Here is a 22,055-nt window from a genome sequence, read left to right as displayed (position 1 = left end):
GAGATGACACCCCCGATATACGGAAGAAGGTACATTCCTAGAGAATATGGCGGATGGCAAAATGGAATAGGCTCATGTTGTTTTGGGGCGAGGGAAAAGGGGCTTTTAGCGGCCATAACTTAAACATGATACGTGCAATGTAAAATCTATAACATACACCACTAAGTTTGTTTAATGTGTTGGATTGATTGTTGTCAAAAAATGTATAAAAATATTTAAAACAAAAAAAAATTCCCAGAAGAGAGCATCTCTCAGAAATAAGCCGCAAAGAACAGTGGCTGCCGGTCCAGGACAGAATTAGATTGAAAACGCTAGCAATCACCCACAAATGCCTAATGAACACAGAACCTAAGTATCTCACCAACCTCATCACCCCAACACAATCTACGAAGTATACACACGCCAAGACAGCTCACCTTCTCACTGTGCCCAACTTTTAAAAACTAAAGCCCGGGGGCCGCAGCTTCCCTGTTGTAGCTGCAAAAACCTGGAACACTCTTGCCATCAGATCTGACCAATCTCACTCCTCATTCTGCAGAACAATCAAATCATGGCTCCTCACTGCGGAACTAGGATGGCATATGTGGCGGAAGGCTTGTCAGGCCATGGGAAGCCCGACCCCGTGCTCCCTGCAGGTCCCACTGGTGGCACTAACTGATGGGGACGCACAACTAAGCCACTGGTGGCACTAACCGATGGGGACGCACAACTAAGACAGATGATACGCAGATATTGGGAACCGGTGGGGATTGCAACACTGGGAGATATATGGAAAAACGGGAACATAATGGAATTTAATGTACTGGTAGAAGATACGTGCCTACACCTTGGGCAATATATCACATATACTAGACTGGTGAGACGGGTTAGGAAAACATGGGCTGAGATAGGGTTAGTGGACCAACTGGACACAGCTATAGATACAATGTATGACATTGCAGAAGGAGGGCATGAGGTTTCCCGGATATACGAACTGCTAATGTCTATCCAGGTCATGTGGCAGCCCTGTCCAGATGGTGAACAGAATACCCAACGTCCTACATATCTTATCTGTATCTGATCCTTAGGGTAATTGAACTTAGTTCTTGAAGGTGCAAGGGTACTTTTCTTTATATTCTCCTGGGTAGCTGCCTCCTTTTGCATCTGCTCACCCGTTCCAGCATCAATGTCAACCATTATCTTCATCCAAATAGCCCTCTTGGCTGTTTTCTGCCACGGTCCCAAGATGACCCTTATAAGACAGAATCCTAGCAATATGAACACCCTAATGCGCAGAATATTTTGAAAGTATCGGCCAGCTAATTTGGAATCCACGACAATAAAGATGAAAACAAATCATCTGCTGGTGTCTCATCAACGTCATCTTCCATTTTTGTATGCAGGGTTATCAGCATACCTATTGCCTCTGTCAGGATTCCATTTCCTCCATCATGGTCAGGCATAAATGTACAGGAAGAAGGCCTGATCTTGGCGCACACGCCTCCTTCCATTGCTGTAATCAAGTCCAGGACATACCTGTTCTGGAGAGTCATCAGCGTGTGAAGGAAGCACAGTTTAGGTGGGTTTTTCACCACCAGAGCGCTTACTCTATCACCCACAGCATAACTACCTGAGCAGAAAAGAACATGCCTGGGCTCTGCGCGGCAAACACCAGTACAAAGTAAGTGCTGCCCTGGCGTAATCTACAGATGAATTACATAGTGAGATAGACAAGATCCCAAAACAGAGATCACCTACGCCCATCCAAGGAAAACAACCATTGTGGAGAAGATGCTGAAGGTAACGTGATTTACCCGAACTGCGCGGTTACCCACCAGAACATCATTGTCAGCTGCAGAGTATGAATTATATGGCGATGAGGACATGATAGTTCAACCGGGCAGGAAGGGGCTTGTAAAGATCGGTTTGAAGATCGAAGTCCATGAAGGAATCTATGGGAGGATTACACTGAGATCTAGTTTGGCGCACCAGCATTCTTTGGATGTAGGGACCGGAATTATAGAGAGAACTTACATCAATGAAGTGAAGGTCCCTCTCTTCAACTTGGGAAATCACACCGATTACATTCGAGCAAGACAAGCCATCAACCAGCTAGTGTGTGAAGGTGCCCTGTTCCGAAAAGGTTTAAGAGTTTATGATTTTTAGGAATCCAGTGCGAACTCCTAGAATTGAGCAGACCAGGTCCAGAGAACATCAGTGTTCTCAGAACTGGCAAGAAATGATAGATATGATTATGTATAGGCGCTATATAAATAAACTATGCGTTTCAAAGCGCTTCAAGGCAAGGGAGGGAACACGGGAAAATACAATTACATTCTTACAGGCCATGAACAGTAAGGATGTGAAATTAATCGTACTAGGCCTGATGACATTTCACATAGATTTTGAGGGGTTGGGGGCTGAACAAGTAAGGGGAGAGGAGAAGAGTCAGATGAAGTTGCTATCGTACTAGGTCCAGGGACAATTCTGATAGAGTAAGTGCATAGCAGAAAGTAAGAAAGTAAGGGGAGGAGGGGAGGAGATAGGAAAAAGGAGAAAGGGAGAGGAGGAGAGAACAGAGTAAGCAGTCAAAAAGAGTGGAGAAGCAAGTCAGTAGTAACACGCAATGTTGCAAGCCTGGATACAAGATGAAGATGGGAACAGCATGATTCAGGGCCACCATGAGAAAGGGTGATGCACTGTGAATCAATGAAGTCCATAAAAGTCAAATCCAGCATTGGCCACAAGACGGTGATAGTGAAACCAGAATGTATCAGGACAGACTCCTGCAGAAGTAGGCTGGAGGGGAGGGAGAGCATGGTAGAAGAATCAAGCAAAACAGGAAACACCTTTGTGCGAGAAGGGGGGGCACAAGGGAACATCACAGGGGGCCCAGAGGGGTGGGGATGCCCTGTGGGGACAAAGGGAGTAAACACATTTTGGAGCAGGGGTTCGGGCCCTGGATCCTCCTGGACCAAACAGTTCCAAACAGGAATTGCTTTTTCTTTGTCTGTCCTTCGCTTCGGAAGCCCGGGCTAGAGACACCCTTGGTCTAAGAGTTGAGAGCAGAAAGGAAGAGGCAGGGCTAAGAAGGTGGGTGGGGCTTAGGCCAGGTGACCAAGATCCACTTGCACCTGCTCCCCAGCTGCAAAGGAAAAGAGGCTGGAGGGCTCCTTAAGTAGGGAAAAAGAGCGGCAAGCAGGAAGGCACCAGTTGGGCGGGGCTTAGGCCAGGTGACCTAGCTCCACTTACATCTGCACCCCAGCTGCAAAGGAAAAGAGGCTGGAGGGCTCCTTAAGTAGGGAAAAAGAGCGGCAACCAGGAAGGCACCTGGTGGGCGTGGCTTGCTAAGTGGTGAAAAAGAGCGGGAAGCAGGAAGGCACCAGGTGGCCGGGGCTTGCTAAGTGGTGAAAAGAGTGGCAAGCAGGAAGGCACCAGGTGGGGGGCGTAGGCCAGGTGACCTAGATCCACTTGCACCTGCTCCCCATCTGCAAAGGAAAAGAGGCTGGAGGGCTCCTTAAGTAGGGAAAAAGAGCGGCAAGCAGGAAGGCACCAGGTAGGCGGGGCTTGCTAGGGAGAGGGAAGGAAGTGAGCCATGGGAGATCTGGAATGAAAACTTCAGAGAAGACCTGTTCTAAAAACAGCTGAAGTTTCAATCCAAACTGTGGAGCATTCCACTTATATTTTGACAAGTGACTATTGGTTCAAAATGCCTAGCCAACCAGTGGAGGTGAACAGTGCAGAAAACCCTTAAAGTTTTGCTTCAGCTGCCAATGAGGGCTCAGTTCCCCGAGTGAAGATAGAGGAGGGTCTGAATACTGAAGCCAGGGGTTCAGTGCCTGTTGCTGAATCCAGTGCCAAGGTACTGAATGAGTTAAAACCTCAAGAAGCCGAAGAAACTGATGATCGAAATGGGTGTGAGAACGAACCACCCACTCTGGAACTAGATCCTGTGATGACATCCTCAGAGTATGAGGACATCTCAACTTCAGAATCTGAAGACGAGGAGGGAGATGACCCCCAGACAGTAGGTCATTTGGTGCCCAAGTTCGAAGAAATAGAGCCAAAGTGGTTAGGAATGGAGCCCGAGACGGTCAGAAATCCTGTACTGGGACAAATCGAGAAATTTTAGAAGTCATCCCGGGTCCACCCAACAGTCTAAAAGTGGAGGGTGCATTAGGAGGTTTCCTTGGGGTTCTGGTCGCCATATTACCAGAAGATAAAAGTACTCTGGTGGAGCCATTGACAATGGTCAAGGAAACTCCGGTTACTCTCCAAGATTTAAAGACAAGCAAAGGAAAAGTGGACCAGAGAATCTTTCTGGAAGTGGTAGTCCAAGGCATTGCTGCCAATGCCTTGCTAGTCCCGGGGAGCAGTGCGTCGGCTACCGAACAAGATCAGGTAACACCTAGAGATCTGTATGCAGAGGGGCATCGAAGTAGAGGTGCTGCCCTATATCCAAGAGCACAAGATATTAATGTGCTGGGGGATTGTTGCATTGTTCACATGCAGCTAGTACCTGATCTGCCAGAAGAAGACATCTTAGGAACTGACTTTCCCCTGTTTAACCTGTGCTATCGGGAGATCCAGAGGAGGCACAGTGCCTTAGAACAACCTGAGATCCAAGAAGGGCTTACTTGTGGCAGGCCGCCCCGTCACGTTTACTAACAAATGTAAAAAAAACAATAGATTTTTTTTTTTTTTTACCAAGTTTATTTTCTTCTCATGGAAACAATTTACAAACATATGTGAGAAACAATATACAATATTCTTTTCATTGTTCTTCTTTTTCAGTTCTCATTTCAATCCTGCAGGAAGTCCATGAGTTTTAATGTCTACCGTAGAACGAGTAACATTTATCCCCTTTCATCCCTCACTCCCCCCGCCAATGCGGTTCGGGTGTTGACGGCCTGTGTTAGCGATTGTTATGGGCCCATTCGAGCTTCTGTCTTTCCAGGGAGTTTTAGTTCAGGATCGATCTCATCAAGTTTGGTCTGTGGAATTAGGCTTCCCTGTCTGCAACAAAGTCTATGAATGGATCCCACACTTCCCTGAATTTCAAATATCTGTTGTCTTTTATGTCCCCCACCTTTTCCATTGCCAGTATGTGCCATATTTTAACCCACCAGCATGCGACCACTGGACTCCCAGGGTTTTTCCATCCCTGGGGCAGTGTTATTTTTGCTGCATTTAGTAGCTGCGTGATCATGGTTGCGTTATTACCAGTCTCTGTATACACTCCAACTGCAGTTCCCAACAATATTACCTTTGGGTCGTGTGGGAGTTGTCGCCCTGTGATTTCTCTTATATGTCCCATTAGTTCCTTCCAGTATATTTCAGCTTTAGGGCAGGTCCACCACATACGGTATAGGTCCCCTCTGATACCGCATTGTCTCCAGCAGTGGGGAGGGTGAGGGGTGTGGGGGGTAGGCTGGGTTCATCTTGTTTAATCTGTGTGGGGTTAGGTACCATCTTGTGTATAGTTTATGTGAGGTCTCTTTGATTGTGGTGCATTTGGATGCTTTCTGAGCACTCCTCCAGATTTGTCCCCATTCCTCCTCCGTGATAGAGGCTCCCAGGTCTTTCTCCCAATTGTCTCTATATGAGATTTGATCCTCAATTTGTGCGTTGTCTAACAGCTTGTATATTCTTTTTATTGCTTTGTTGGTCTGGCCTTCCTGTAGGGTGAGTTCCAGTCGTATGGGAGTCCTGGTGGCTGCCTTTTTAATCCCTTCCTGGGAAATCCACTGCCTGATTTGTATATACGTGTACCTCTCCTTTTCCCCTATACCAGATTTCTGCTTGCATTCCTCGAATTGTAGTGGGGTTCCTTCCTGGTAAAATTCTTTCAGGCGAATCGGGTGTAGTCATCCCCAGTTTGCCCATAATCTGTCCCGTTTACCCGGGGTGAAATCCAGATTGTGTGCCATTGGTGTAAAGGGGCCCAGTCCAGGCGCTATGTGATGTTTTCTGAGTGCTGTGTCCCATGCTTTAAGTGAGTTGCGGGTGGATTCCAGTAGATGTCCCTCCACCCCTCTGGCCCCTGCCCGTAGGCCGTGCATAGTCCCTAGTGGAATTCTGGTTTCTCCCTGTTCTATTCTCACTAATCCCTTGTGTACATTTTCTCCCATCCATTTCAGCATAGGGGATATCTGGCTGCTAGTGCATTTCTTTCCACGTCGGGGAGTCCCAGTCTCCCCAATAATACTGGCCTGGTTAAGATTCCTTTTTGAATTCTGGGTTTCTTCCCATTCCATACAAATGTTACAAATCCTTTTGTAGTTTTCTGCTCATTTTAGGGGGGATCTCTATTGGGAGAGAGCTAATTACATATAGGAGGCGGGGTAAAAGGGACATCTTGAGTGCAGTTATATGTGCGAACCATGAGAGTTCCTGGGCATCCCATCTCAAGAGGTCCTCCTTTAATTGTTTCCACAGCGGCACTATGTTCTCCCCTTATAGGTGTCTATATTCCTGTGTTAGTTGGACGCCTAGGTAGTCTATGGCCTTGGGTTCCCAGGTTAGTGGGTGTTGTGCCGCCATTTCTTTGGGTATCTCCTCTTCCTCGGTTATGTTTAGGGCTTTTGATTTTGCGTAGTTAATCGTGAACCCCGATACCTTAGAAAATTCTCTTAATCTTTCTAGGGTTTTGGGTAGTGATATGGCGGTGTCTATCAAGAATAATAGGATATCGTCCGCGTATAGTGCTATTCTGTGCTCTATCCCTCCTGCTAACACCCCCTTTATTTCTAGGTCCTGTCTTATGGTTTGTGCCACTGGTTCCATTGTCATTGCGAATATAAGGGGAGATAGCTGGCAGCCCTGCCGTGTGCCTCTCCGAATTTGTATTGTTGTAGTGGGTCTGCCATTGATTATAAATGTTGTTCAGGGGAGTTTGTAGTTCGCCAAGACCATCCTTATGAAGGTAGGGTCGCAGCCGTATTTCTTCAGGGTTAGCTTCAGGTACGCCCAGTCTAAGCGGTCGAATGCTCTACGTGTGTCCAAGGCCACTATGGAGAATTTCTGTTTTGTTTTGTTCCCTATTTCTATAATGTCTATCGCCCGCCAGATGTTGTCCTGTGTGTGCCTCCCTTCAATAAATCCTGCTTGATCTTCGTGCATTATTTGGGGTAAGACCTCTGCCAACCTGGTTGCCAGGATCTTTGCATAGAACTTGGCGTTGCTGTTAAGTAATGATATTGGCCTGTAACTTGCGCAATCTGTGGGGTCTTTCCCTGGTTTAAGGATTAGGACTGTGGTCGATTTGCCCATGTCTGGCGTGACTGCCCCAGTTTCTCTGATGTGGTTAAAAAGGTTCGTTAGTGGGCCTAGTAGCTGTTTCCTGAAGGTTTTGTAGTACCCATTCCCGAACCCGTCCAGACCAGGTGTCTTATTGTGCGGCGGGTGCGTTATGGCGTCGCTTATTTCTTGGGCCGTTAAGGGGGCTTGAAGCTTCAGGTTGTCTTCTTCCGCTAAAACAATTGATTTTTTAACACATTTTGGCAGTGCTCATACGGTTATTTTTGTGAATATCAAAATGTTGAAAGTTATACATACACATACATGATGTTGCGTTCAGTAAACCTTGCCAAGCACAAGCTTCTTGGCCAATGACAACGCAATGAGCAGGCACATGTGCAGCATTTTGACGACACAGTGAAAACAATTGTAGCCATATTTTGTGCATTCTGCTGTGTCTACCTCGTTACCCTCCTAGCGTTACAGAAAGCAGCTCTTTACCATATGAATGAACAATAATATGCTAATGTGTCCCCTGTTCCTCTTGTAAATGAAGTAGTGACTCATCCTTTCACCAGTGCCACTAAAGAGATAAAAAGGCTCAAACAAAGCATAAACAAACATTCCGAACATGTAAACGCCTACATGACTTATCCGGCCCACTTCACGAATAACACGTGCTACCAACACATCACCCATGTGGGGAGGGAGACCGAGAGAGCTTCTATATGCGTTCTCTTATTCCTTATGCGAGGAGCGCTTCCAGGACCTTTGTGGCCACTGAAATTCCAGTGTTTACGGCACAGTGCCTAAAGCACTTGGTGCACTGCACAACTATTGGCCACTTCCAAGGGAAGTGGGCCACACTGCGATGGCGGTCACAAAAGACGTTCCCCTTTGAAGCAAGCTGAATAAAAAAACAAAAACGATGATAGAGAATTAATGGAGCAAGGATAAAATGATACAATACACGTTAGATGGCCCAAATAGTGGGGAAGCTTAAATAGTAACCCAAAAGGAGTTGCAGTGTCCAAAGAATAGGAAAAGAGAAATGAGTAGCATGCCTGGATTTTGGGAATGGCCACAACTACTAGTATATGAACAGGTTTTTACAGGAGAGGAATGGGTTGAAGGACTGATGCGATGCAAAGCACTTCTCACAGTACGAGTGGAGGTAGTTCAGAGTGTAAATGAGTGCCTCAGTGAGTGGGCAGAGTACTTAAAGATGATCACGTGGGTAGAAAATGAAGGAGGCCCGTACCCATAATACCCTTCAAGAATGAAGCACTATGTTTCCAGAATTATGGCCCACTAAAGGTTGGAGTAAATGAAGGGTGCAAACGGATATAAAATATACCTGGTATGAAAATCAGCACAGCAGTGCTCATGGATCACCATTGGGCCTGCGGTACCAAAGCTTATATGCAGTTGCCTCAGAATCGGGGAGGCATATGTTCCCTGGTGCTACTGAACACATCAGCCCTGGTAGTTCCACAGAAAGACATACAGGTAGATGGGCTCCCCAAAATGAATTCACACCAGAGAAAGAAAAGGTCCCTGGAGCTTAAAGGAGTGAAAAGAGGAAATGCCATTCCAAGCAAGATGGAGGCAGCATTTAATGAGATACCAGAGCACAGACTGTTCAGCAGAACAGAAATTATCTTCACTTCTGTTGTTCTTGGGATACAAACAAATGTAAATGCCAAATGGCCTCTTAGCTATGCTGGACGTTCCTGCCAAGGTGCGTCCGTGTTCATTTAGACGACCTGACCAACTGGGCTGATGTTACACCGATTATTCCCTGAAATCAAACTGGCTACAGAAAGGGCTGTAGCACCACCATAACTGCCCTTGCACTTATCTCTACCATCCAACAGTCTTGGCTAACTCGCAAGAGATCTCTCTGCATTGCCTTTGCACACTATACCACAGCCTTTGACACAGTGGACCTTGCCAGGCTGTGGCAAAAATTGATTAGCTTGGCGATTCCATCAAGGCTACTAAGGATGGTAATTATGCTCCATGACAAAACGAGGATTAAAGTTTGATTAGAAAAAAAGGGGAGCTCCTCGAGCTGGATCAACACACACATTGGGCTAAAGCAGGACTTGATCCTAGCTCCAACACTTTACAATCTCTACCATGCGGATATGGGGGAGGCATTGGCTGCCCCCAAATGTATTCCACCTAAATTGGGGACTTTCATGCTGCAATGGATGGTTAATGCTGACAACATTGTCCTGCTTGACCTCACTCCAGGAGGTCTTCAAACCACTCTTGACAATCTCGTCATCTATTCGTCGGCCAACTCCTTAAAAGTGAACATTTCCCACACCAAGATCATAGTCTTTGACGATGCATGCAAAAGGGCAGTGCGCTTCAACTGGAATTTGCTTGGAGCACCCATAGAAGTGGTCACGGAGTATCAATATCTTGGCATTACTCTCAACTCTCATTATCTGCATATCCTTAAGTTGGGCACAGCTCAAACAATGGATTGTATTTTGTCATTTGCCCAAAAGGGTGGAGGGTTCTCGGTGGGACTACTGGGTAATTATACACTGACAAAATTCTTCCAATGCTGACTTATGCGTCAGAAACTTGGGCCACAGGCTCCTTGGATATAATCAGCAGACTTGAAACATCTATTTTGAAAAGATTATTCAGATGCCCTGCTATGCCTCACCAGAAACACACTATCTGGAGCTTGACATCTTTCCCATTAGAGAGAGCGCATAATGCTTAACTGCTCCGAGACCTACTGGAGGATGGGTCATGCCCCGAGTGACACTCTGATGGGGATTTTGTTTGAAGTCTATAACACCAAGATTGAATACATGCAATCGCGCACTCTTGGAGCAATCAAAAGAACTGCTGATACTTGGTCAGGTAGATCCCAGAGTGACCCGTTCTCAATGACTCTCATCACCCATAAAAACAAGCTGAAGGCAGGAATGCAGTCTGTTGTTTGGGAGCAGCTAATGGTCAATCTTGCTGCCAAATCTAACTCTGAAGAATGTATCTCCTCCACCATCCACATACCACTTATTCCTTCCTACCTTCAAAGTTTCTTAGACAATCACCTTGTGTGGGACTATATGTGCCTGAAATCCAATGCAGTTAAAACTCTGGAGGTGACCGGAGGATGGGCCAAGATCCCTAGGCATCTCAGATTTTGTCGTCTTTGCGGGGAGCTGACATTTGAAACAGCTCAACATCTGCTCTGTGGGTTCTAGGCAACTGCTGATTTGTGCGCATTATCTATAAGAGCCATTGGCCTTGATTTCTCCTTTTCGGAATAACTCCTTTGGGAAATCTTTATGAATGGTTGCAGCGATGGCTGCATAATTTACTTAATTTCTTTTGGAGAAAGATTGTTAAGATCTTACAAATCTTAACCGAGTGAATGTGTACTCATTGTGGGGCACTAGCCACTCAGTATGGAATTCAAACTGTCTTTTTTTATGCCTGACGGAAAGATGCCTTACTTTCTTGTTTTTGTTTAGTGATGTATAAAAAAGTTATTCATTTAACTGTAAATAGCGAATAAAAAAAAACAAAGCCAAAGGGCTGCAGATTACACGTTGGGAGCTGTTACAATCAACTCAACAGTAAAGGGGTTCAACGCCATAAAGGAGGAGCTCATAGCAGTGAGGCTCATGACTCTTGAAAATAGGTATGTCCTCGATCTCATCACAGCCATGGAGGGCAGCGTCTTCACAAAGATCGGGCTGTTCTGTTGCCCATGATGAAGAAAAGGGACCGTCACAGAGGTCATACCCTGCTATCAGACCTGCACGGGAAGATGGAGGACAGGAGACAAACTCACTTTGGAAGGATGAAGATTGGCTAGCATATATATATTCTTTTGGATCCCTGATGGATGGCCAACGGACTAAAAGTGTGCATGGCTGCCTTAGTGTTAGTTTTATTTGGGTTCTGTGTCATAACAGCCATAGCGCAGTGTAAGAAGACTGCCCAGAAGACGGTAGGAATGAAAATACTAGTAGCTGTGGACACTAAGAAGAATGAGCAAAAATAAACTGTTGATGTGCTGCAGTCACACTTGAAGCAAAGTACCATTGTCCTCCCGCCTCCCCAGTACAAAATTCTTTTATCCATGGGATGCCCGCAATTACTTGGGACATTGGGTGTGGAAAAGTAGATGGGGAGTGCTGCCATATGCCCTTGAGTATGGATGAACATGTGAAGTATCATGATGACCTAAGGGGAGTGTAGATGGATCCCTAAAATACCAGACAATGGGGAAGTGCCTCCGAGAAGTGTGGTCAAAGATTCAATTAGAGGGGGCAATGAAGAGAGACCGATAAATGTGTCATTCATCACGTAACCCTGACTTTATCTCCATGCGACAGAAATGGCAGGTGCACATCACCTATGGTATCTGACTCCTTCCCACCACCGTGCCACAGGTGTGAAAGACTGTACTCGCTGAGACAACTCTACCCCACAGGGATTGCAGATGAGCTAAGCATGCATGCTATGGAGGAGATGGACATGTAAGCAAGGTGATGAAAACAAATGACTTCACTGCCAAGCACGGACACACATATGTACATTGGACACGAAGCACATATGCATCCACCACAAAGATACACAAACAATAGGTCAAATTGCATTTAGACATGAAGAATAGGATGTCCAGGAAAATTTCGAATGGAGAAATGACTGCATTTTTTTAAAATGATTTTGGGGGAGATGTCTTTGCCCCCAACTTTAACTATTACCCTTGCCCCACCCCACACCTATATTTTTAAAATAATATCCCAAAAATGTGGTAATTTCTCCATTTTGAAATGTTATTGACTATCATTTCTGCAGATACCGACGAATATGACTGCATACATTACGTTAGAAAACCTGGACTCTCTATGCTGAAATGTAAGACGCACAAGAATGCATATAAAGCTTGCTTAATGCAGAGCGCGACTAAAGTGGCCATGCAAAACAAGATGGACGGCGCAGCCACATGTGAGTGAAGAGGCGACAGGAGACAAGCTTCGAGGCTGCAGGGGGACCTGGCTCGCTGAGTTAGCAGAAAAGCCAAACTTGAACAGCTCAGACAAACAATAAGGACATTTGCAGGCCGATTCATGGAATAAATGTGCGCCGAAAATCCCGGCGCAGAGGGGCCAATACGTGCGCTGCGCCGAAAATTAGCGAAAAGCGCAGGGAAACCAGCGCACGTCGATTCATGGAAGTCCGTGCGCAAGAAAAGCAGAGGACGTGCGCCGAAAAAGCGCGCGGCGCAGGCCGGCGCACAGGTCAACCAACGTCGTGCGCCAGGGCCACTGCGCTATCACTCCGAGCGCAGCGCACAGCTCTAAAGTAGGCGGAACACAGGGCGGGACACTCGGAATGGGGAATAAAATGGGGCACAACACTCGGAATGGGGAAGAATGTGGGCGGCACGGGAAAGTATAGGAGGCAAGTGCGCGGAACGCCCACACGCTCGCATACAACACGTATTCATGGAATAGAATAGGGCAAAAAAGCGCACGCTCAAAGCAGCGCACAGGCACAAACAGGCACAAACACGACCGCCACAAGAAAGCAGGCGGTAGCGTCTCTGCGCCTGCAAGAAATGTGCGCTAAAAGGTGCGCCAACAAATAGCACCTATATACAGACATGATCAATGTCCAATACTGTGGCCCTCCAGGACAAATGACGTACAAAGGGGTACCCACAAACACAGACACGCGCTGAGAGAAAAAATAAACGTGTGCGTGCATACCGGGGTGCGCGGGAAGTTGCACACGCGATATGGCCGGGTACGTGGATTACAGGGGTGCGCGGGAAGTACCACACGCGATTAGTCAGGGTACGTGGATTGCAGGGGTGCGCGGGAAGTTCCACACGCGATATGGCCGGGTACGTGGATTTCAGGGGTGCGCGGGAAGTTCCACACGCGATATGGCCGGGTACGTGGATTTCAGGGGTGCGCGGGAAGTTCCACACGCGATATGGCCGGGTACGTGGATTACAGGGGTGCGCGGGAAGTTCCACACGCGATATGGCCGGGTACGTGGATTGCAAGGGTGCGCGGGAAGTTCCACACGCGATATGGCCGGGTACGTGGATTTCAGGGGTGCGCGGGAAGTTCCACACGCGATATGGCCGTGTACGTGGATTTCAGGGGTGCGCGGGAAGTTCCACACGCGATATGGCCGGGTACGTGGATTTCAGGGGTGCGCGGGAAGTTCCACACGCGATATGGCCGGGTACGTGGATTTCAGGGGTGCGCGGGAAGTTCCACACGCGATATGGCCGTGTACGTGGATTTCAGGGGTGCGCGGGAAGTTCCACACGCGATATGGCCGGGTACGTGGATTGCAGGGGTGCGCGGGAAGTTCCACACGCGATATGGCCGGGTACGTGGATTGCAGGGGTGCGCGGGAAGTTCCACACGCGATATGGCCGTGTACGTGGATTTCAGGGGTGCGCGGGAAGTTCCACGCGCGATATGGCCGGGTACGTGGATTGCAGGGGTGCGCGGGAAGTTCCACGCGCGATATGGCAGGGTACGTGGATTTCAGGGGTGCGCGGGAAGTACCACGCGCGATATGGCAGGGTACGTGGATTTCAGGGGTGCGCGGGAAGTACCACACGCGATATGGCAGGGTACGTGGATTTCAGGGGTGCGCGGGAAGTCCCACACGCGATATGGCCGGGTACGTGGATTTCAGGGGTGCGCGGGAAGTTCCACACGCGATATGGCCGTGTACGTGGATTTCAGGGGTGCGCGGGAAGTTCCACACGCGATATGGCCGTGTACGTGGATTTCAGGGGTGCGCGGGAAGTTCCACACGCGATATGGCCGGGTACGTGGATTGCAGGGGTGCGCGGGAAGTTCCACACGCGATTAGTCAGGGTACGTGGATTGCAGGGGTGCGCGGGAAGTACCACACGCGATATGGCCGGGTACGTGGATTGCAGGGGTGCGCGGGAAGTTCCACACGCGATATGGCAGGGTACGTGGATTTCAGGGGTGCGCGGGAAGTACCACACGCGATATGGCAGGGTACGTGGATTTCAGGGGTGCGCGGGAAGTCCCACACGCGATATGGCCGGGTACGTTGATTTCAGGGGTGCGCGGGAAGTTCCACACGCGATATGGCCGGGTACGTGGATTTCAGGGGTGCGCGGGAAGTTCCACACGCGATATGGCCGTGTACGTGGATTGCAGGGGTGCGCGGGAAGTCCCACACGCGATATGGCCGGGTACGTGGATTTCAGGGGTGCGCGGGAAGTTCCACACGCGATATGGCCGGGTACGTGGATTTCAGGGGTGCGCGGGAAGTCCCACACGCGATATGGCCGTGTACGTGGATTTCAGGGGTGCGCGGGAAGTTCCACACGCGATATGGCCGGGTACGTGGATTGCAGGGGTGCGCGGGAAGTTCCACACGCGATATGGCAGGGTACGTGGATTTCAGGGGTGCGCGGGAAGTTCCACACGCGATATGGCAGGGTACGTTGATTTCAGGGGTGCGCGGGAAGTTCCACACGCGATATGGCCGGGTACGTGGATTTCAGGGGTGCGCGGGAAGTTCCACACGCGATATGGCCGTGTACGTGGATTGCAGGGGTGCGCGGGCACTTACACACGCAAGTACGTCAGCGCACCTGTATGCCTGCTGCGTGGGAATTTCCACACGCTATTGGAGTGGGAACTAGATTCCAGGGGTGCGAGGGTCACACGCTCGCCTAGAACACGCGCAAGGCATTAATTTGCGCACTTATCAATAAACAAGCCAGATGCCAGGATGAACATACCGTTCCTAGCAGCAGTGGCAGTGGGCTACCAAAGGAGGAGGAGGAGGAGAGTCAGGGCCAGAATATTCACACCCAGAACCAGCCTATTCGGGATGCCTGATGACCAGGTGTATGGGAGGTACAGGTTTCCAGCACACATCATACTGGACCTGGTCAGTGAGTGGGAGGATGACCTCACATCACCCACCCTGTGCTCCCAAGCACTCAGCCCCCTGCAGACGGTCCTGAATGTACTGCACTTCTTGGCCACTGGATCCTTTCAGCGGACAAGTGCCATAGTGGGTGGTGTGTCACAGGCCACGCAGTCACGCTGCCTACACCAGGTCTTGAACATCATCACTGCACGGCCATCAGTCCGCAGGCACATATATCTCCCCAGGACTCATGCAGAAAGGCGGACGTGCATCCAGGAATTCTATGGTGTGGCTCAATTCCCCAAAGTGCTTGGTGCAATTGACTGCACACATGTGGCTCTACGTCCACCCAGGGCAACAGAGCACATCTATAGAAACCGCAAGCACTGGCATTCCATCAACGTGCAAGTTGTATGCAATGCCAAGGGAATAATCACATCAGTATATGCCAACTAACCCGGGTCCACCCACGACAGCTTCATCTACAGAATGTCTACACTATGCCGGGACCTGGAGGCTGGCCAGCATGGAGATACATGGCTGCTTGGTGAGCATGAATGCCACTGCACATGCATGCATGTCAGATACTGGGTCATGACACAACACCACTTATGATACCCATCACCACCTCCGCAGGGGACAGTGCCTACCCTATCAGCCCCCACATGATGACCCCAATCCGGAACCCCACCACGCCACCCGAGGTAAGGTACAACACAGCCCACATTGCAACACGGGGCATAGTGGAGCGCACATTCGGAGTGCTGAAGTCACGCTTTCGCTCCCTTGACCGTTCTGGCGGGCAGCTGTTATATGCTCCCCGAATAGTGTGCAGGATCATAGTGGCAGCATGTGTCCTGCACAACGTTGCAACACGCCGGGGCCTGCCCGTGGACATGGTGGTGCCCCCACATCCACAACCACATGCACGCCCGCTGCGCATGGGAGGGGAAAGGGCACGGGGGGTGGCAGCCCGTACGCAACTGGTGGCCAACTTCTTCACCTAGGAATCACAGTGCTGGCTAGTGCACACTGCTCTGGCACATACCATCTGACAATCAATGATGACACTACCTGACAATGTAACAAAATTACTCGACAATAAACTGTCAGATACACATCAGCCTGAGATTGTTAACATGGAAGTGTCACTATGTGTGCACCCCTACCTACACATACACCAGCAATGCATCACAACGAGAAGACACAACTCCATCAATCAAATATGCATTGCCACAGGCGATTCACTACATGACAACATTGCCATGTCACCCATTCCCTTCACAGTCCCGCCACTGAGGACACCATGTCATGGTATGTGAGAGCAAACAAACTGGCCATCACAACATGACACCGGTGTCACAAATAGCAGTGCCCCAAATGGAACATAGCCGCACTTGAACAGCTAACCGCGCTGGAGCCACTACTACACACCTGTGTAAGAGTAATTTCAATCAAATTACACACCAACCCACCCTGAAGCCCACCCAAACAAGACACAATGCATGTAATCAATGGTAGTCTCATTACCTGATTCTGCTGGTATGTCCTCACCGTCCAGATGTACAGTGATGGCGCCACGCAAAAGTGTCAGTGCACATCTACCGACATGTAGTCTGACTCCAGAGAGTATACCCGTGTGAAGAACTGTGTGAAATACCTGCAAAACATGAGCAACATATGTAAGTAGAGGCACATATCAAACCATCATGCATAGTTAGGTGCAACAACAATGTACACTATGAATGTCTACACAGTATTGACTATGGACTGGCCAACAGCTCATGGGAGTCCAATGTCACCGTGTAATTTGCTGTCACTTGGGCACACCCTTTGCAAGCCCATGGAAACGGAAGCAGGAGGGGTGTGGATGTCTGCTACCCAAGCATCGAAACCAAACTCAGGACAAGCCTGCATGTGCCCAGCCACAATACAGTGTATGCCCAGGTACCCACACAAGGCAACACTCTTGGAAAAGAAAAAAGAAAATTGAGAAAAAATGGCCATGAAAGGGCCGGCGGGGGGGGGGGGCCACCTATGAGGTCCGAGGACAGGATGCACGCCACAATCCACCTGTGTGGATCATGGGAAACTAAAACACCCCATAGGCTCGTGGCCCACACGGCTACTCTGTTGTGGGAGATGAGTCGCTATCGCTCTGGCCAGACCCTGCAGCTGACTCAGGAGGTGGGGGAGCTGCCTCAGAAGATGGTGTGACAATGGGAGGCAGCCCACGCAAAGCACGAGTTTGCTCCTCCATGGCTGCAAGCAGGCGGGTCTGGTAGTTCTGGTTCTGGGTTATAATCATGCGGAGGTCCCCATGCAGTAACTCCCGGGATGACCTGACCTCCGCACGAGTTGCCTGCATCTCGGCCGAGAGCGTCCGTGTCAGACGCTCCAGCTGCTCCTCTGTCCTTCTATGGGATGAAGCCTCAAGCTCTAACAGGGTCGACCTGAGGTGACGGAATTCTTCCCTCAGGCCTTCCCTGTGGCGCTGGGACTCCATGGAAAGTGATTCCCGCAGAGTCGCCAGTGCCGCCCGCCTGTCCTTGTTGGACGCCAACATATCCTCCCTGTGTGCCTGGCTGATGGACTCTGTAGCCTGCTCCAGTCGCTCCATCAGCCTTTCTGGGGGGACAATGGAAGTGGCCACCCTATCCATGGCCTGTGCAATCATCTCGGATGATGCTGCCTGTTGGTTGGCCATACCGTAGATGGATTGCTCCCAAGCGGTATTGCCAGGTGGCATACGGCCACCACGTTGACGGGCACCACACCTGCCTGGGGCAAGGCGGACTGCGCCTTGCTGTGCCGGCAAGGCCTCAGGCTGCAGGACTGCATTCCCTCTCTGATCTGCAGCCCCAGGTACAGGATCAGAGATTGTGTGGTGTGGCCCTGCATCCGTAACCACCGGAGGCTGAGCTGCCGACACTGACATCCCCATTGAGGGCAATGGCCCGGCTGCAGGTGGGTCGGACAGAGGAGATTCTCTCCCAAGAACACTCACCTGCGACTGCACATAGGTGTCATCCTCCGAGTCTACACCTGAATACTGCTCGGGGGAGGAACCCCCAGAGACACCCCTCGACAGCACGACCTGCAGCACTTGTGGGTTTTCACCCACAAACACACCACGTCCCTCACTTGTGGAAGGTCGGCCCGGGTTGCCCTCCTGGGACGGCTCAACCACCACATCCCCAGCATCAACAAGTGCTTCGTCCCCTGCAAAGACATGAAAGAGAAAAATGGAAACAGGCATTAGCACCATGGCATGCAACAAGGGCTGATGAACAACAGAGGCAGTAGTTCTACGACACATGTCCCACATGACTGGGAGACCTCCTATGCATTCACCATCACTGGGTCTGTAGGGGAGGCTCAGGGCATACAATGTACAGATTGGAGAGCAACGCCTGCTCACCATGCTGCCTAGCACTGCCATCACACATTGGCCGGTGATTGCCATGTCAAAGGCACATGCCATCACACACATGGCATGTGACATAGCCACCAAGTGAAGAGGGAGAGGAGGGCAACTTTTTTGGATTTCTACCACTCTGGTCCTGACATTGCATCATCACATCAATAAGTTGACATGTTGTACATGGATCTGCTAGTCCAAATTGGCCACGATGCACAGTGCCTTGTCTACATCAACAAAATGCAGTAAACAATGAGATTCCACCTCCCCATCACCTGTAAAGGAATCATATAGCATTCGTGAAGCACCGGTCCAGAAATGTATGAAGGTACAGCGGAGCACTGAGGGGTGGTGGGGCAGTAGGGGATGCCAGTCAACAATCCTACTGGTGCTGGTGTCATTCATGTCACGCAAGTGCAGGGGTGGGTGGCACAATGATGTGCAAGGGGAAGTGGCGGCTGGAAGTGCTGTACAAGGTAAGTAGGACTTAACGTCAAGGGCAGATGGTGTTAGGCGCAGACAAGTGCTGGGGGGGGTGGCCTATAGGGGTACAGAGACAATCATGCAGTGCTGTGGGCTCGGAGGGGACAGGGGAGGTACACACTGCATCTGGCTCGGCAAGGTCCTTGCAGATTTCTATCTGTCCTGCAGAGTTGTCACATGCCGCAGATATGTGCCCTTGGATTGGGGATCTCATCTTGGTGAAAAGGGTGAGGCGCTATTGCCTTTGGAGCATGTGGCAGGCCAGTTTGCCAGAGGATGAGCATGATGCAGGACATTCCCTCTCTGCCACCCGGCACCTGTGGTCTGGGTTCACATGATCCGAGTCATGCCAGGACTCTGCATTGGCATGGGGCTTCAGACAGGTGGTCATGACCGTGGCAAAGACATCCAGTGTACCTGACATAGAGTGGAGCATGGAGTGGGCCCTGTCAGGATGGGAGTGAGCCTAAGGGGGAGCTGGATGGGGGGGAGATTTTGGCAGCATGAGCCTCGACTGACACACACTTCATGGGTTGGAATACCAAGAAGGTGTGTGACAGTGGTGAGGGTGGCTTTGCCTGTGGTGTGGTGAGGGTGAGCTGGGAGGAGAGGAGAATGTGATCACTCCAGGAGAGAGGAGTGCAGAGATGGACGGAGAGGGGAAAGTCAGATGAGATCAGAGCATCAAGAGTGTGCCCTGCAGAATGAGTAGGGACAGACGGGAGTCTAGAGGGTGAGAGGGAGTTGCTGAGGTCACAGAAAGGTCACGTGGGGGGGTCAACAAGCATGCAGGTGGATGCGTACAGCAACAAGGAAGAGGATTTCTGTGTCTGGGGACATGAGTGAGGAGGAGAGGTGAGGACACTCAGAAAGGAAGTAGTACATTTGACCAGTTTTCCCAGACACAGTACGCACAGTTTGTGAATGTCAAGGTGTGGTAGAGAGAGACGTCACACAAGCCATTCCAGAGTGGAGTAGGTCTAAGTAGGAGTGACAGTGGCAGGAATACCCTCAGGGAAGCCAAGGGCACACCCCCCCTGCACAGTAGTGGCGGGCAAAGGAGAGGGTCTCCTGAACATCAGGTAGGAGTGTGTGAAGGATGCAGACAGAGCTGGCCGTCAGACATGTTTCCATGAGACCAAGGATGTCAAGGTGCATAACCTCATGTAAGTGACAGATATCGGAGGAATGCCTGATGCAGCCGCAGTGAAAGGAGTGTAATTGTGGAGGAGGTTGACAGCCTTGGAGGACTTACGGGGAGTGCTAGAGATCAGAGGTGCAGCATGTGTAGGAGTTGGAGTGGGAGGCGGAGAAGGATCATGGGAGGGTGCAGGGAGGCAGTGCAGGATTGATGAGGAGAGAGGAGGGGGGACAGCAGGAGAGGTAAGGAAGTTGATGAGATGTGGCTAGCATTTCTCAAGGAGAATGAGGTTGGCCTAAGGGCCTTGGACTGAGATGCTCCCATTACCATGCACATCAATTGTGGCCTCTGAGGATTGGAAGGAGGCCAGGAGTACACCCCAACGGGTCCCACCATTGATGGTGGAAGAGGAGCAAGGAGAGAGGACAGGGACCATGTGAAGGGTCTATGGGACAGGCAAAGGCATGTATGAGCAGATGTCAGTGAGAGTTGGCTTTGAGTAGGCTCAGATGCACTTGTCAGCAATAGGGTGGGTCGCATTGGAGGGCAGGGTGCCCTCATTTGACTGTTAGCAAGCAGGTGTCGTGAGTAGGGCACGATGGTCTGAACTGTAGAAGTCAGGGAAGATAGACCATGAAGAGCAGCATGGAGTGTGAGGGAATGGGGCTCGAAACCAGACGGTACCAAAGCACACAGGTAGGAGGTGGATGTCAAGGCAACATCCACAGTATGACAGCATGTTGGTTGGCATTTATATACAGAGGACGCATTAGCATGTGGTATCATTGCATGTCAGGCATGTGAAGATGAAACTTGATTGGCTGGGGGAAAGTATAGGAATGGTATGTAAGACATCAGATGAATAGACAGGGGAGTATGAGCAACAATGTAGTGACAAAATGACAATTCAAGGGCAACTTCCATGGTGTAGGGCCATATGTGCACTGTTGCCAGTTGGGATAGTGCTGTGGGCAGATGGTGTTGCACTGAACATACTGGATGAGGCACATGGGTGCCACTATCTACTCTGCCACACACCCCCTTGACAGGCACCCAACATGAATGCTTCACACACACACCATGCACATGGATAATACACACATGCATGTGCACTCACCGGATGATGCCTCGTAATCAGGGAGATCTCCCACACCTTGGAGTTGTCCCTCGGTGACGTAGGATCCAGCTACGGACTCGTGTGGTGTGAGTTCTATTTCCTGTGCTGGGGACCCACCTCCAGTCACCAAGGTTGCGGCATGACTTGAGGCCAGCTTATCCTTTGCCCTGCGCTTAAGGTCATTCCAGCGCTTCTGGCAATCACTAGCTGTGCGCCTCACTACTCCAAGGGCACTTATTCTGTCAGCAATGGTCTGCCAGTGTGCCTGGCGTCTGGCATGTGTGGTCTTGGACCCTGCAACGATGACCATTTCCCTATCATGATCTGACACATACTGAACAAGTGCATTCAGTTCGGCGTCTGTGAAGCTTGGCTTCCTTGATGGGCCGGACTGTGCAGCCGTGCCTGGGGAATCAGCCTGTGCCGGACGTGCACTCTTCCTCTTGCGCTTGGAAGGGGGTGGGGATCCAGAGTGTCCTACGCCGCTGTGGACACTAGGGGCAGGAGCCGTGGTGGACTCAGTACTGGGTGTGTGGGATTGCACACTCAGCATGGGAGTAGGTGCAGGCATTGGGGGTAGTGGGATGGGGTCAGGCCTGATCTGAGGTGCATGAACTAGGACCGACACAGTCTTGGCAGGGTGTATGAGAGGTGGGGTGGATGGAGCCACACCCTGGATACGGGGGCCAGCAGATGACCTATCTGGCATAGATGCGCGTGCCCTGATGACACCAATGTGCACC

The sequence above is a fragment of the Ambystoma mexicanum genome, chromosome 4p, assembly GCF_040938575.1.
Source record: "Ambystoma mexicanum isolate Mex_15411 chromosome 4p, UKY_AmexF1_1, whole genome shotgun sequence".
Lineage (NCBI taxonomy): Eukaryota > Metazoa > Chordata > Amphibia > Caudata > Ambystomatidae > Ambystoma > Ambystoma mexicanum.
This window is presented reverse-complemented; position numbering follows the sequence as displayed.